This window comes from Mustela erminea, chromosome 1 (genome assembly GCF_009829155.1).
Source record: "Mustela erminea isolate mMusErm1 chromosome 1, mMusErm1.Pri, whole genome shotgun sequence".
Taxonomy (NCBI): Eukaryota; Metazoa; Chordata; class Mammalia; order Carnivora; family Mustelidae; genus Mustela; species Mustela erminea.
The window spans coordinates 130,970,283-130,988,028 of record NC_045614.1 but is presented as its reverse complement, the minus strand read 5'-3'; the positions used below and the strand labels follow the sequence as shown (position 1 = coordinate 130,988,028).

Below are 17,746 nucleotides of genomic sequence, written 5' to 3'. Positions count from 1 at the left end.
CTTTTGCATGTAGCATCAACCCCTGTCATTTTCAGCTTTTTATTCTGATGGAGTGTAGACACAGTCTCTTTGGCTGTGAAATTTACTCTATACCTCTCATTAAAGTCTCACTTTCTTTTCTTGTTTTTGCATGCAAATAGTTATTTTATTTTTCATTAAAATCATTCTATAAATTCTGGAGAGTTTTTACTTAAAGAATGATTTTGTAAGGTCAAAACATTTAGGGTGGGAAAAATTATCCCCTGATTTATCTGTTTGTTACATCTAAATGCTCATGTGCCACATTTTACTTTGTAAAAGTTGGACATATCTGTGTTTGGTCAGTCAGCGTTTAATACCTTATTATTTGTAAATTCTCAAATGCTATTTATTCTGCTTGTAATCTCAAACTGTATATTTGAATATGTTGCCTTTCTAAGATGTTCTATAAACCATAACCACTGTGCAGCATATAAGTCGTATAATTTAAGTCAGTTAACTAATATATTTTCATATTTCGGAGTGCTAGGAGTTGAAGGTATAGAGACATAGACATAAAAAATTAACATTCTGAGGGGCGCCTGGGTGGCTCAGTGGATTAAGCCACTGCCTTCGGCTCAGGTCATGATCTTAGTATCCTGGGATCGAGCCCCGCAGCGGGCTCTCTGCTCAGCAGGGAGCCTGCTTCCCTCTCTTTCTCTGCCTGCCTCTCTGCCTACTTGTGATCTCTCTCTCTGTGTCAAATAAAAAAAAAAATTAACATTCTTTTTAATCCATTCACCACATAATTTTTAGAGACTTTACAAGCTCACAAAAATTATAGTTTGAATATTTGGTACATACTATCTCTATTTAAAGAAAAATCTTAATTTTTTTAGAAAATATTTAATGGTATATGTTTGAAAAGTTAATATATTTACTTATCAAACACATGAAAATAAACAACTGAGATGAAATATTGATGGAATTTTTTTTTCTATGTTTATCCTGCCAGATTCTCAAACACTGATTTGAAATTAAAGTGATTAAGAATTTTTGTTTCCCAAAAGGGCCCCTACTTAGAATATAATCAAGCTCTGGTCCACGGTTGCCTGGAAAAATAAACAATTACTATGGATGGGTCCCTTATTAAATAATGTCAAAGTCAAATTTTAATTTTAATGGACAGATGAAATTCCAAATCTTTCTGCATGGTGGAAGATAGCAATCACGTTCATTTTGATCTGTAGGGAATAACGAAACATTCAGTAATCACATTTCTAAATGCATATCACAGTAGATAAGCCTTTAAGTGCTCTTTTCAATTAATTAATTAAGCTTATATCTCATTCAGGTATACAAATTATCCTCTTTAAGGGAAAGAAGCTTAGGGAGATATTTAGAAGGAAATTAATTCAAGGAGCTTTTGTTGAAATCTTTAAGTCCTATAAACAACTTATCAAATGAACTATAACCGAAGCTATTTTTCTTGTTATCATACTCAAGTCAGTGTAACGCACTGATAAGGAACACACTAAACATTTCCAGAGGTACGGTTTGTAATTCTTTAAAGTAGCAGAGCATGTTTAACACACTTGCATTGTGTTAGTTCAGAGGCATAGATTTCTCTTTCGGAATGCTGCCTTTTTATTATATATCAAAATCCCAGAAATTCCTGATAGTATCCAGTGTTAATTATTTTCCTTTGAGATGAGTCAAAAAACAAGAATAATTTGCCATCTCTTGTTATTCATCTGTCAATGAGATCACAGTTTTTACTTTATTGTGAAGTATGAAAGAAATAGAGCATTCCTAGGCAATAAAATGAGGCTTTCTTGCATCTTTGTCTTTAAAAAAATATATGCATAGGAAAATGTAAATAAAGCAGTGTGCTTATTTAACAAAGAATTTGCTGACATTCTTGTTCCACCTACTTGTTCTAAGTTTGCTGCAGCTGCCTCGAGGCGCCTCCAGATGGCGCCCTAGCGCCCGTTCTCTCCGCCCAGCGGCCGACCGGTTGCCTGCCGGTGGGGAGAATGAGCTTGGAGCAGCGGGGCTTAACCCAGCGAGGCTCAGAGGTGGGTTGCTGAAGGACTCGGGGAGGCAGCTGCAACAGGGCATCACTCACTGTCCAAGTATTTCCATTTCTGAGCGCAAAAGGAAGAACTTAAGCGGGCGGCAGTTGGAGTGTAAATTGCTTTGTAGTATTTAAAAGCAGCACGGATCGTGGGCAGCTGAGCTGGTACGTGCGAGAGAAACTACTGAATTGGAATTGTGCTGGGTAGGAACCCGTCTCATCATTCTTTGTGTACCAAACGTTCTGTGTCCTGAATTGTGCCTATGTGTATACACTCATTTCATTTTCACTTGGATCATGGGGGTTTGAGGTCACAATCTTTCATTTTCCAACATGATGTAATAAAAGCTTTGCAGAACCTTGTCTATTGACAGAAATATGATCAGACTAATGGTGTAAAGAAACACATGATAATAGCACCAAATATACTTTTATGTTTCTTTGTTAGAGGAGAAAAAAAGAAGAAAGTAAACCTAAACCATTTTACTATGTGGTTTTACCAGATATGACTTTAAAAAGACAATAGAAAACAATATATGTTTAACTACAGTGGACTATATATTAAATCACTTTTACCTACCTGTAAGTATAGACATAAACGTACCTGTAAAATATGGATGATTTTCATATCTGTGTACTAGAAAAAAATATTGTGTAGCTACGAAAATCGTAATGATGAAAAATACATATCTTGTGTGTGTACATTTTGTATGATCTAATATGCAATGTGAACATGTGTTATGTATGTGTAGACAGTAACATATATATGTCACCTACATGCAGAATTATTGCACAGTTATAGAAATGCCTGTGTTGCATATGGGTGGACTTTCACATCTTCACACACAATAGTTCTATCTAGATTATTAAGTGTGAAGATCATCTATTGTTAAAAAAAATCTGAATTTAAAGAATGTTTAATTCTTTGAATTGTTTCAATGTTACCTTTTAAATTCCCCAAGTTTCATTCAGTTGTGGGCTTAGCTTGTGCTTTTAAAATCTGAGGGAAGTTTGATTCTAATATTTGAACATAAAATTATGGCTATAGTGATTATATGGAAATAGAATTCATAGATATATAAATCTAGATCCCCTGGATTTGAGGTTACTATTGCTGGAATGCACAAGAGCTCTGAAAACAAGGGAGTTCTAACTGGGAGCTTGTATTAGAAACTAGTCAGTCGACTGATAGACCCAAAAGTTCAGAACTACATTGGAAATTACAGAGGTTGGGGCTTTACTCATAGTATTATTACTCTAAACTAATGTTAAGCTACTTATAAACTTGTATGTATTCCTTTGTGGCAGATTTATACATGAATCAGGTACTGAATTTTATGTTCTGCCATTGCACACAGCAAATATAACACAATTTGACTTAAGAAATATGAACTGAGACCTTAATGTTTAAGATAGTATGCCAAATAAATCCTGAGATACCAAGAAAAGTTAGAAACAGTCCCTGCCCTCAAAAAGTTGCCAGTCAAATGACTAGGATGGGCATTTTTATTAACATGAGTATATAGTAAAATACAAATCAAAATAAGTGATATTAGAGAGGTGTAAGACAAAGGTTAGCATTTAAGTGGAGGGAGAAATCTGACTTAGGGATTTTGTATTACAAGGTACTCCTCTCAAGGGATGGGTGGAAAGATGAATTTTGGTGAGTGAAGATAACGTTCAGTCAGGAATTTAGTGTGTGTTGGGAGTCAGTAAGAAATAATATTATTCAGGTGTGTGTGTGTGGTGGCATGGAGGGGGCTGTATTAGAGATGGCCTTGAACATAAGGCTCAAGATTTTGGCTTTTCACCATTATGTCATACCCAGTGCCACTAACAATATAGGCATTAAGTACTCTTTTAGAAAAATTGAGTGTGGTACATAATAACAAGAGCCAGTATGAGGCTTTACAATAACTTTATGATCTCCTTATTGAATATCTACCATATTAAAATATAAGTTCCAAGACATGAAAATCTTTTTTTATTTTTATATCCACAGGACCTAGAAATTTCTTGGAAAGTGTTTATCTACTGTATGAATGAATGAATGAATGGTAAAATGAGGATAAGACCAGGATCCTATATTATTTACACTTAGTTTTCCTACTTATCAATGATTAACATCCTCAAAATTTACCAGTTCTTTGGTTCTTGCCGATTCCCCTTATGGCTCAGGTAACGGAAAGCAAGTCCCCTAGAATAACCACTACTGATATTTAATTTTTCTCTGTTTTTAACCTCTTACATGAATAGTCATCTCTTCACATTTTTAAAGGGATTACTAGGATAATTATAAACTGTGTAAATATTCAGGGAGAATTCACCAACTTGTTTTTGTATCTCTACAATAGAAATATAGTGGGTATACAACACATATTAAGCAAATAAATTCAGGGAAACAGTTGATGAGTTTGAGGAATGTCTTTGCACCCTGTAGTATGTATTTACCTTCATATGTGAATGCCTCCAGTATTTGGTAGTCTGCAACTTAATACAGGTCAAACTCTCTAGAGCCTCTTTATGTTTTTGCGGGGTGCAAATTATCACTTAGAAGATTATTAGCTCTTTGCTTCCATAATTTTAGGGGGCGCCGAAGTAGCATGTTTGGGGTCCCAGACCCTATACACAGAGGTAGTCCTTTTCTCTATCCCTGGATAATATCTATAGCTTTTATGGGCAGTGACCAGCACATGTTAAGAAACCAGTGAAAAAAATGTTTTTTTTGTCACTTGAAAAGATGTTCCTAAATGAAAATAAGTAGACATTTTAAAAGAACTTATAAATGCGGTTCCCTCACCCAAATTATAAGTCAACTATAGTGTCATACAAATGAAAAAGCCAAATAAACAGTGTCCTTGAACCAACAACATTAAAAAGTAAACCAATACCTGGAGGCTCCCCTTTATCCCAAGAGACCTTTCTTCTGTGAGGATGACTTATAGATCGTAATTTACTTTTATATGATTCATTTAAAAATGGGTAGAATTTCCCAGTTTAAAAATATGTGTTGATGGGGTTTATATGTGTTAGTTAAACTGGGGACGCAGGATTTGATTCACTTTGAGCTAACGAGCACAAAGTCAGGTGTTTTCTATCAGTGTCATTATGGCAAATCTTCACACCAGTCCTGGGCCCCATCCTGTTGGACATGCTATTAATGCTTTATTTTTAGCCTATGCGAGAGGAGATGGTAATATACAGTGAACCAGAATTTTTACTTTATTCTAAGCCTATGGCTTGGCCTGGAGACTAATGGATTAGGGGAAGCATATCTTGTTCTAATAAAGCTGGGTATTCAGTTTCAGAGAAATGTACTGCAGTCTGTACTGCAGGATTTTCCCCCTAGTGGTTGACTTAAAGCTGTTGTGTTTGTTAATAACAATTGAAATAGATTCTCCTTCATATAGAGGAGCTAGTTTGGAAAGATTCTTTAATAAGTTTTTAAAAAACTTGTTTAAGGAGAGCATGCAAGTCCCTTTAAATGATCATTTTGGAAGACACAAATACAGTGCCTTGGAAAACATACTGGGGGCTTTTTCTTTATTCTTTGGAAGGTGAGGCTTTCAAAAATACACAAGTACAAAATATACACAGTAATGAAAATATTCTACTACTGGATTCCATATTATACTCCTTTTTCTTAGCATAGAGAAAAGTTTTCTTCCTCTGATGCGTGATGTCACTACTGTCACTGAGTCAGTTTAACATGATTTCTTTTGCCTTTCCAACCAAACTGTAAACTCCTTAAAGGAAAGAAACCTTTCCCATGCTTCTTTTAAATCTCCCTATTAAAGTAAACGTACTGCCAGCTACAAACACCACTGAAGTTTGGTTTTTGACAATTGAATAAAGATTAAATTCTTATTTTTTTCCCTCTCACAAATTCAAATAAGTAGATTCAGACATACAGCAGTGACTTCTAAGGGGCGAAATGGAAGTCCTTCTAAAAGCTCTTTGTACTGAAAAGGACATGCCACAGCAGAAAGGGAAAGTTTCTTCTCTTTAAATCAAGTGTTTGATGAGATTTTTAAAAATAATATTTGAAATACAGAGATACCTATAAAAGCACAAACCTCGCCTTCACTCGACAAAGCTATTTACATCTGGAAAAGATACCTTCTGGCATACCTGTGTCTCTAGGGTGTTGTGTAACTGCAGGTGGAATGTTCCAAAGTCAGAACTGCTGAAAGTTAGGGCAAATCAGAAGTGTCCCTAGCAGCAAGAATTAAGTTTAAGGAAACTTAAGACACTGATATGCTTTAAAGTTGTTCCTGGAAAAAAAAAATCATTTTTTTTTATAATGAGTACATTTATGAGCACACAATAACCTGCTACCAAGATGAATAAAAATGAGAGTTTGTAGCAGCAAACTTCGATTTTAGCATGTGCTAGAGGAAATAAAGGATGTGTAGCTGTATTGTTAACAGGAGTGAAGAACGTTTCTTGTATCTCTGGACCAAAGGCTAACAGAAGAGCTCTTGGTTACTAAGATGTATTCTTCTCTGGTCTCGGGCTCATTAACGATGGGAGTAGGAGGGAGAGGGTATAAAGCGGCAGCTGCAGCTGTGGGCTCTCAGATCATTTGTCACCTGGCATGAAGTTAGTGTTGGCAGGTCCAGAGTTCCAGCACAGAACACCAGCGAGCGAATGCCAACTGATTGCTGTTCCTCACCAGCTTACTGGCTAACTCTGACTCATTCTTCAGATCTCTGCCGAAGTGTTGCTTCCTCCAGGTAGCTTTGCTTGACCCCTCCAGATACACTTAGCACCTTTTTCTCTGCTATTACAGTCTCATATTCTCATCCTTGCCACTGTACTTACCGCTTGAAGATGACCTGCCGGGTCCTTCACTAGCCGGAAGGCAACAGCTGAGTCTTGTCCAATACTGCTCTGTTTCTGTGTCTGGCTTACAATAGGTTTGCGACTGTATATGTATATTGTCTGTTGCGTGATGATTTCAAGGATACGTAGTGGCTTTGGTGTCAGTGAAAGTTGCATTTGACTCTTGGCACACATCAGATGAGAGGTAACTTAAACTCTGAGGTCTCAGTGTCCTCACCAACTGTCTGAGCCGATTATATACCTGTTCCTTAAACATGGTTGTTAAGGTTAAAAGTAATACCTGTTGTTATTATTATTACTATTGTACTATGAATATCTTCTCAGGAGTTTTCTAAAGCTCATCTGAGTTAATCTTCAAAAATAAAAATGCTTTATCAAATCAGTACTATTATCATTCTATTATATATACAGGAAATAGAAGCACAGAAAGGTCAAGTTATTTGCCCAAGGCCACAGAGGGAAGAATAATTAAAATGGAAGACCTAGAATAGTGCCCAGGAGAAAGCAGACTTGTACTAAATGTCGGGATAGGGACACTGCAGTTTTCTTTGGGAAAGGCTGATTTCTGTGTAAGTGAGAAACTACCCCACACAGTTAAGAACAGTTTGTTCCCTGATTTTAGAGCCTTCTGCGGCAGAGACTGTATTTGTAGAATTCTCATGGAAGGCAAATATGGTCAGAGAGAGATCTAAAATGTGTATAATCTGAGAGGATCTTTTTCTTTGAACATTTTACAGTGTTGGGTGTAACAGAAATTAAAGAAACCCTTGTAAGAAACATATTCTCATTACACTCTCAAGGCAAAAAGAAGCGGATGATAGCATTGCCTCATTTTGCTCACTTTACAGCCTGTTTTGTTTTGTTTTATTTATCTATTTCATTTATATGATGTTTGCCTTTCTCATTATAAAAAGTACACACAATTTTATAGCAAATGGGTAAAATCCAAACTAACTACAAAGAAAATAACAAATGTAACATAATTATGCAAGCCAGGTAGGACTGTTATTTATACTTTGGCATATTTCCTTTCTTTCTTTGGACATAATTGCACGTATGTACGTTCATATATATGCCTCTGTATACACGTTTGATCATGGAATTATGTAATAAATATAATTTCATGTCCTATTGTGTGTCTTTTATCTTATTATGTTAATAGCAGTTTTTTAAAAAATATAATTTTTAGTGCTTGCATATTATACTGTGTGGCTATATCCTAATTTTATTTAAAAATATTGCTTTTGTTTAATATTCTCCTCATTTTGGGAATTCTTCTCTTATTTCCATTTTAAACAGGTTTGATATGGTCCTTTACATTACAGATCAACCTCCTGAATGATCATATTTAGATAAATGATTAACATCTAATAGTAAGGTTTGTTAAAAGGTAGGACTGTGTTTCTACTCAGAAGTAAACAGGCCAAAAGAAGCATTTTAAAATAGATTCAGTCTTAGGAAATAATAAGGAAAAAATAGAATTGCAGATGGAAATGGATTAATATCTCTTGAGTGACAATGATATGCTATGACCTACAAAGGTCAGCATTAGAATCACCATTTTTCTGTAATTAATTGGGGCTCAGAGAGGTTGAATGGCAAGATCAGGCTGTATTAGTGGCCCTCCTGGGATTCAAATGTAAGTTTCACTTCTGGGTCCTTTGTCTTTTCATCCCAACATATAGTCTACACAGTATGTTGGCAGTGCTCATAGCTCTACCTAATACTTAAGTTCTTGGAGCCTCAGTATCCTCTTGTGTAAAATAGAAACAGTAATTCTCACTGCTTGGGGTTTTTGTAACAATTAATTTAAATACTATAGAGAGACTGAGATCCTAAGAAATATACCCTAGGACTCAATTTTAGATAGCTATGTCATAAAGTACAATCTCAAGCTGATAAAGCTTCGGAGTCCCTTAGGAGTTTCGGTACCGGCAGAAGGCTTGTTAGTCCAAAGTCCCAGACACAAACCTCGGAGATTCAGATTCAGAGTCTGAGGAGGGTCACTGTCTTTGCTTTTAACAAGTTCCCTTGGTGATTTTGATGATATATTAAATGGCAACCAAAGATATAGGCAACTAGAAAAAAATAGGCTGAAGAGAGGTTGAAAGGTTTAAGATGAGACATAGGAATTTGTCAGTCAGTAGATACTGGTTGAGGATAGACTGAGGCCTCCCCGGGGAGAGAGCTCGGTTGGAAACTGTCAGAATGTAAAAACACCTTGGGGCATGAAGCCTTCCTTTCCCCAAGCCATTTGAAATATGAGATACATGAGGGGCCCTCGAACTCAAAAGCAAAAATAATACTGAGTTGACTGCAACAGAAGTGGCCGACAGTAAAGGTTTACGGACATAGCTAAAACGTGCTTTGAAGTAAGTTGAGTATGAAAGTAAATGCGCTGGAACCTTGATGCCTGTATATCATAATCACCAGTCCACTACCTAAACTAAGAAATCTCATTTGAGGTTTTGATTTAACTTTTTATAAGTGTGATATCTTAGGATTAGTTCGTACTTTCTCTGTATTTCTATTGAAATTTTCCAGCCTTTTATACAGGATAACAGTTGATTAAATTGATTTTGACTACAACGTAGGAGCCTCATTCAAAGAGAATTCTTAAGAAGTGCTTTCTGAGTTAATTACTTTTCGATTCATGTATTCATTATTTTTGTTACTTGACAGAAACATTTTGTAACTTTAAAAAAGTTCTCTATGAAAAACATATACCACTAGCACTTTAAAATGGTATCAAAGGTTTTAGGACGTGTGGGTTTTTGTTGCCGTTGTTGTTTTTGTATTGTGGGTATTTAATGTGATTTTCTAAAGAAAATATTTCTAGTATTTCACACCAATGTTCTCTAAAACTATGTGTATTTTTTTTTTCTTTTTGGTCAGATCTTAGTAAGCCGCCTGAAATTAATTTCTTTGAAATTATTATTGAAGGTATTTTAAATTATTATTGAAGTTTATGAAATCCCTTGCTGTATCTTCAGCTACGGAAAAATTTTCAGTTGTGTCACCTAATTTCATCAATTTGTTACTGAGTAATAAACTTAAAGGAAGCTGGATACATGACTGATAGGAAATGTGGCATTCCTAGTTTATTGATAAGCTTTTTCTGGTTAAATATAACCTATAAGTTCTCTATAATTGTAATTTTACTTGGCCCTAAACTACAATCTTAAAATCTTAGATGGCTAAAGCAGAGCTTGAGAAGTGATTTTCTTCTGGATGAGATGAGAATCTTTACAAATTCAAAAGCACTTTCAGAGAAGCCACTTCATACCTTCCCTGGCGAATCTGTTGCCGTAAGGAGTTACCTGTATCGTGAAATTCTTAGTTAAATCCTTTCCAAAATCTCTCCTGCTATATAAGCCCACATCTTCTCCCTTGATCTTAGTGAAGATGGAACATCTAATCACTGTCCTTTTAACACAGGTCATTAGATATCAGAAGGATATAATCGAAATCTTCCTCAGCAAATACTGCGGAAAGGTCACCTACGTAGATGTAAGCCTAATGATTTCCTTCTGCAGAGGTTCTGGAGTAGAATGTTGCATGCTTTACATTCAGAAAGATACAAGAACTGCTTTTCCAGGCCGCTTTGAAAGCTAGGGAATCACTTTCCTTGGTTTTGGTTTTATCTAAATTATTTCTTAGCTATCATTTCTTGATTTCTCCACTTGTCTTCTCATCTTCTGCTCTTGACTAGCCACACTGAGAAACAAATGGTGGCTGAATCCTAAAAAGAGCACTTTACAGTATGACTTCACAGATTCATGATTATGTATGTAAATTTCAGAGACGCCTGTCATCACTGCTTTTGAGGCATGTAGTATTCATATGCAGAGCTTTGTGCCAACATTAAGTGGGCTTATAAATAATGCAAAAGAGTAAAACTTGCCCTTGAGGCACGTGTGTAATGGTAACAATAACATTATTACCCACTTGCTGTGTATTGAATCCTGATAACAATCCCGATGGTGGTGGTGGGGGTGCGGGGAGTTGGGGGAGACAGGATTGTCTGACTAAATGATTGTTGGGCAGAAAAATTTTTCTTCTATTCTTCTAAGTTCTTTGGGTGGTCCAATATTAAATTGACAAAAAACAGATTGGTTGGAGAAAACAAATTTAATTTTGTAGGCACAGAAACCCCATAAAAAATACGAGACCTGAAGGCAGTCAGGCAGTTGAGGCTTATATGTCATCCTGAGCTAACGAATGGGATAGGGACTGGGGTTCCAAAGGGGAGGAGGGCAATTCTTAGGGAGGTGAGAAGAGCAGGTGTTTGATAATCAGATGTTTGCCCTGGCATGCAGGTAAATCAGATGAAAGAATGATCTCTGGTAATAGTTCTCTTTCTGGGCCAGACCCCCATCTAGATTATTTTAGGTAGTTAAGGGATAGGTAAGAGTTTTTAAGTCAGCTGGGTCTTGATTACCTTCAATTCAAAATAATCCACATGACAAAGTACATTATTTTGGGGTGGCATATTCTGTTCTCCTTCATAATCACACTGATTGTTTCACTTGGTTCCCAAGTAATGACTTTTTGTCTAGATAAAGGCCTGTTCTGTCGTTTGGCTTAGAAACTTAACCTGGTATCTTAATTGCTTTGATATCATTTTCAGTCATTTCACCATAGTTTTGTACCACCCAAAATTTCCATGTTTTTTTTTTTTTTTCCCCCTCATTCTTCTCATTTTGTAACCCTCTATTCTGGTATGTTTATGAATTTTTCAATTTGGTAAGTTTGGTAGGATCTCACTAATTGCCACTTTTTACACATAATCTTCTAATGTCTGTCTACCTCCCACTCAAATGGAGCTTATTATATAGATACCTCACATAAAGGAAATTAGATGCGCTACAGACTGACTTTGTCAAATTTAAACCCATTTATTAAAATTGAGTACAATTCAGGGGCATCTGGGTGGCTCAGTCATTGTGCGTCTGCCTTTGGCTCAGGTCATGATCCCAGGGCCCTGGGATCTAGTCCCTCATCAGGATCCCTGCTTAGCGAGAGGCCAGCTTCTCCCTCTCCCCCTCTCCCTCCTTGTGTTCCCTCTCTCACTGTGTCTCCCTCTATCAAACAAACAAACAAACAAACAAATAAATAAATCTTTAAAAAAATTGAGTATAATTCGGGATGCCTGTGTGGCTCAGTCGGTTAGCAGCAGCTGCCTTTGGCTCTGGCCATGATCCCCAGGGTCCTGGGATCCAAGTCTTGTGTCAGGCTCCTTGCTCAGCGGAGAGCCTGCTTCTCCCTCTCCCTCTGCCTGCCACTCCCACTGTTTGTGCTCTCTCTCTCTCTGAGGAATAAATGAATAAAATCTTAAAAAAAAAAAAAGATTGAGTACAATTCATTGCGATGAATTATCCCGACATAGGCTTATGATTTCATAAGTCAATTTCAGAGATATTTTTCATATCTACCATTACATTTTTTAGAATACATCTTTTTTAGCTTTGCTGATATATTTTCAGAGGGCTCCACCATGCCATGTTGAAATGTTTCTGAAAAATAAAAGTGGAGAGTCACCTTAGCCTTTGTTAGCATTGCAAGACTGGACAAATGACAGAGGCCAAGGATGTAATGTATTGAGTTTGAGACACGTGAGAAATTTTATCAGTAAGAAAAGGATACTGTTTTTCTGTTTTAATCTACATAACATAGAGAAGAATATGAAAAATCTAGGTTTGTATAATTATTAGAATAGACATCAGAAAATGATGCTTTACAAATTACTCTGCTATATTTTTAGCTTTCATTTACTGCTGATAAGTAAACTTCAGAGCTTGAGAAATTACTCTCTTTAATTTTGTCTAAAGCTCTACTTAAACAAATCAATTACTAATTTGCATTTTATTATAAAAAGTATTGCTGTAGAGGAAATTTCCTGTATTGCAGGTAGGGAGTGAAGTATTCCATAATTGTTGTTGTGCAATGGTTTTTTTTATGATCTGATAACAAACTATATCAAAACTAATTTATTACAAATATAAACGTGAAATGCAGGAGACTAATAGAAATAAAAGAATTTCAGCCAATAAAACTCCAGGGAATATGCTTTCTTTCAAAAAACTGCAGTGATGACACAGTTATCTTAATTGATGTCTGGAGTTTTAATTTGATAAAGTAGTCTATTTACTTACAACTGAAAATGTCAGCAATGTATGCATGAAGGCTCATTTTCAGGTATTAAATTTGAATAGAATATATCAAGTTATATTGCTAAGAGCAAGAATAAGGCCCAGAAAATAGAAGGGTCTTTAACTCCCTGCCCTATTTTTGTTTTATTTTGTTTTGTTTTTATTTCTATACTACACCCTCCCCTGTCTTCTCTGCTTTCTTGCTCCATCCCACACCTGGAACATCTTGCAGTAATGAGATTCCTGAAGTAAGAACTCCAGTAAGATGAGAACACTGTAAAATAAGGCGGTGGTGGTGGGTTAGAGGAAGCAGCTGAAAGAGTTTGCTTGTATTCCAAAATACATGCATCTGCACCTGCAAGAAGACTTTTGCCATCACAGTCAACTCTTTATTATGTAGAGAGCTCTCTGCTTTGTGGAGACTTGGCTGTCACCCCAGACTTGCTTCCCTGGAACACCTAACTTTGCTCTTGGCTGTCAGCAGCATGGTCTCCTCAGGAAGGGATCAGTTTCAACGGAGGAGGAGACTGTTTGAGTGCATGTGTAGACAGTATGAATGAGTCCAAATTCCAAACGCAAAGATAAAGGGTTTGGGTATGCCCCAAAACATGCATCTTTTTCTACCTTGTTAATAAAGAGATTGTGAGATTTGTGTACCTGTAATGTATTTCAGTGCAGTGTATACACACATATATTTCATGAGGTCTCTGCCTTAGCTTCATATTTAACATTTACCCATCCGAATGTCCAGTCATTTCACTCTGGCTGCATGAATTTGCATGCAGTCAAATATTTGTTTTCCCCTTAGTGCCACCTCAGAAAACTGTTACATTTTTAACCTTCCCTGAAGTTTTAATACTGCATAAAAAGAAAATGCAACATACCTAATGATCCTCTCATTCATCCAGGGGGAGAATGTAACGTACTGGCATTTTGGATTTCCAATCTCTGCAAGTATTTATTTGTAAAATCTAAATATTTTAAAAAATCACAAAGCAAACCATAAATAGCTGCTAATGTCTTTCTTTTGGCTACCAAAATATAAATATAATATAATAAATATAAAACAGCCATAATTACTATGATTGAGAAGAGATCATTTTACATTTCCTGTACTTGTTACATTCTCTCGAGGAATTTCGCCTCAGATTAAAGCCTCGCCAGAAACAAGTTAATAGATGTTCATGTAAAGATGGCAATATAATGGACTATATTTAACAAAAACACTGCTATCTCTTTCATTTATATGTGAAAAGATTTAAAGATGTGGAATCTCAATATTTAAAAGGACATTGAAAGTATTACAATCCAGCATCCAAGGGGAGGTGGTAGTGAATGGAATGAAACTGTTGAGAGATTTCGGGGACAGATCGTTTACCATCTTTCACATCAATTCAAAGTTTGAACTTTTATTCACTGGACACTGGAGGCTTATTTGCATGGGATAATAAGACTAAATTGTTTTTATGTTTTAGAATGGTAATCCTGGTAACAATGTGAAAGATGAGTTGGACAAATAAATAAATAAATAAATAAAATCTTGTGGGAAGAAAATGTGGCTGAGACTGAACTAAGGCAGTAGCGGTGGAAGGATGGGAAGGAGATTTAGAAGGGCATTTTTTTTTAAGTTTTTTTTTTTTTTTTAATTTGACAGAGAGAGAGAATACAATCAGGGGGAGTGGGAGAGGGAGAAGCAGGCTTCTCGAGGAGGGAGACAAGCCATAAGTGACTCTTAATCTCACAAAACAAACTGAGGGTTGCTGGGGGTGGGGGTTGGGAGAAGGGGGGTGGGGTTATGGACATTGGGGAGGATATGTGCTTTGGTGAGTGCTGTGAAGTGTGTAAACCTGGCGATTCACAGACCTGTAGCCCTGGGGATAAAAATACATGTTTATAAAAAATAAAAAAATTAGAAAAAAAAGAAAAAAGAAAAAAGAAAAAAAAAAATGAAGCCCAATGTAGGTCTCCATCCCAGGGCCCTGGGATCATGACCTGAGCCAAAGGCAGAATGCTTAACCAACTGAGCCACCCAGGTGCCCCTAGAAAGGCATTTTAGAAGTAGACTAATAGGCAAAAGGAAGTGAGAAGTTAAAGATGAGTCCAAGATTTCTAGCTCATGTGATTGGGTAGCTAATTGTACAATTAATCCTAATAGGGAATAGCAACTAAGCTTTATTGAGAGGAGACTTTGGATTTTAAGGGGAAAGCAGAATAGTGAAGTGGAGATAATGAATTTGGAGTTGGTCAAGCTGTTTGTTACCTATTGGGTGTAAATGTGGAGCCGTAATTGTTAACTTCAGTACTGTAGACTGTACTGTAGACACTTTGGGCTGCATAATTCTTTGTTCTGGCAGGGATGCCTTGTACATAATAGAATGCCTCTACCCACTGGATGCAAATAGTACCCATTTCGGTTGTGTCAACCAAAAATATCTCCAGACTCTTCCAAGTGTTTTCTGAGGGAGGGACAAATCATCCCAGTTGAGAACCACTGATACAAAGAAGGTGGTACAATTATGTGTCTAGAATTTAAGATATATATGAGACTTGAAATCAGTATGTAAAATAATCAATGGTAGCGATTTAAATAATGTGCATAGATGAGATTGTGTAGAAGAACATAGATGATTATATATTTACCTCATTTTTCCATGAACAAAGACTGAAAATTCCTAAACTCATGAGGTAGATTCTGTTTTTGAATACTTTCAAATGTTTTATATTATTATTGTTGTTATATGTTGTCACATATTGAGCCAAATTCCTTGTATTGGGACAAAATTAATCTTTGTGTAACTATAAGTGATATTGTGATACTGTGATATATAAGATTTCTCATATATACTTGGTCTTCATCTACAGTTCCTGGCTCACAGTTCCCAAAACCCTTGGAATTTCCTCAGCATAAGAGCAATGAGGCATTTTTTGCTATAATATTTGGTTTCTTGTCCTCTGTTCATGAGAAACACTTTAGAACCATGAGGTGAAATGGGTGTCTTGTTACTCATAACAAGCCCTTTCCACCACAACTGGGTTTATAATAGTGAGGTGACCTTTGGAAAGCACCTGAGAATGAGGGCTGGTTGCCAGTAGAACCAGCTGGGAACAGAATGTTGGAACTTTGAATCCCGGGCCCTGATTCTGTGAGAGAGGAGAGGGGCTTGAGGATGACTCAATTACCAAGAGCCAGTAAGTTAATCAATTATGCCTATGTAATGGAGACTCCATAAAATCCAAAAGGAGGAGGTTTGGAGAGCTTCTAGGTTGAGGAACCAGAACACTTCCAATACTACCATGCCAGTCCCCAAGCTCCACAAAGACAGAAGGCCCTTTGTTCAGAACCTCACCTTATGTATCTCTTCATCTGGATGCTGAGTCATATCCTTTAATACTTTTTGTAATAAATGAGTAATCTAGTGAGTTCTACGAGCTGTTCTGGTAAATTAATGGAACCCAAGGTCAGGGTGGTAGGAACCTCTCAATTATAGCCAGTCTGTCAGAAGTGTAGGTAACAACCTGTACTTGTGATTCAGATCCTGAATTGGAGAGGGTTTTTGGAACCTTCAGTTTGTAGCTGGTTGGGTCAGAAGCACAGGTGATCTGGGCTTGTGATTGGCATCTGAAATGGTGGGTGGTCTCATAGAACTGGGCTCTTAAACTGTGGAATCTGATGCTCTCACCAGGTATTATGATGTCAAAATTGAGTTGAATTGTAGAACAACCAACTGATGTCTCTAGAACTGCTTACTGGTGTGGGAGACTCCTCTACACGTTGGAATTGATACCAGAACCTAAGGGACACTAAGTCCATTGGGACAAATTATTTTTCTTAAATCCCTCTACATATTTTAATACAGTTATTGAATTAATTCCTGGAATTCACTATTATCTCCTGGCTAAAGAGCCTTTAATATTTTTTACTTTCTTTTATATGCAATATTTTGAAACTTTTTGCAACATGAGTACTCTCTATTAAATGGCAACCGTTTGAATATCCTCCTTAAGCTACAGAGTATAGAACTGAACAAACTCCATGTTTGACCTGTCCAATTTTGAGAAAAACTATCAGTTTCCTGATTTTTGTCATATTTTTATTAAAATATCTCAAAATTATATTAGCTCTTTTTTGTCAGCTACATTGTTTCTTTTGTTTTTATTTTGTATGCACTTTCTGTTAAGTCAGATTTCGTATCATATACCACTGATTTTTTTTGTTGTTGTTGTTTCTAACTCAAACATGAAAATTTATATCCATCCTTTCAAAAATACACTCTTCTTTCATTTAGCCCATCATTTCAACCTGTCTGATCTTTTTGGATTATGATTTCATCCTTCAACATGTTTATTGTTTCTCACAGTTTTATGCCATCTGCACAGTTGATCAGCATATCCTACAGACACAGTGATCTAAGTTATTAATAAAAATATGAGTGGGTTAAGTCCAGAGTTAATGGGATTACATAGTGCTATGGGTTTTCTCTTCAGTGCTTTTATAGCTATTTTTTACTTAAAGGTCTTTTAAAAAAAAAAAAAGATTTTCTTTATTTGACAGAGAGAGATATCACAAGTAGGCAGAGAGAGGCGGGGGGAAGCAGGCACCTTGCTGAGCAGATAGCCTGATGCAGGGCTCGATCCTAGGACCCTGAGATCATGACCTGAGCAGAAGGCAGAGCCTTAACCCACTGAGCCATCGCCCCTACTTAAAGGTCTTTTT

At 36.4% G+C, this 17,746-nt stretch overlaps 1 protein-coding gene and 1 long non-coding RNA gene across 2 annotated transcripts in view; one reads left to right on the top strand and one right to left on the bottom strand.

The window, feature by feature from the left end:
- SLITRK3 (SLIT and NTRK like family member 3) overlaps positions 1–17,746 on the bottom strand; it is a 100,723-nt gene that overhangs the window by 20,985 nt on the left and 61,992 nt on the right. The gene's annotated exons all lie outside the window — the stretch shown is intronic.
- The window catches only part of LOC116590379, a 158,113-nt gene continuing 142,336 nt past the window's right edge, over positions 1,970–17,746 (top strand). The window contains exon 1 of the long non-coding RNA XR_004285572.1: positions 1,970–2,200. This is a non-coding gene — a long non-coding RNA (uncharacterized LOC116590379). The remainder of the gene's footprint in view (positions 2,201–17,746) is intronic.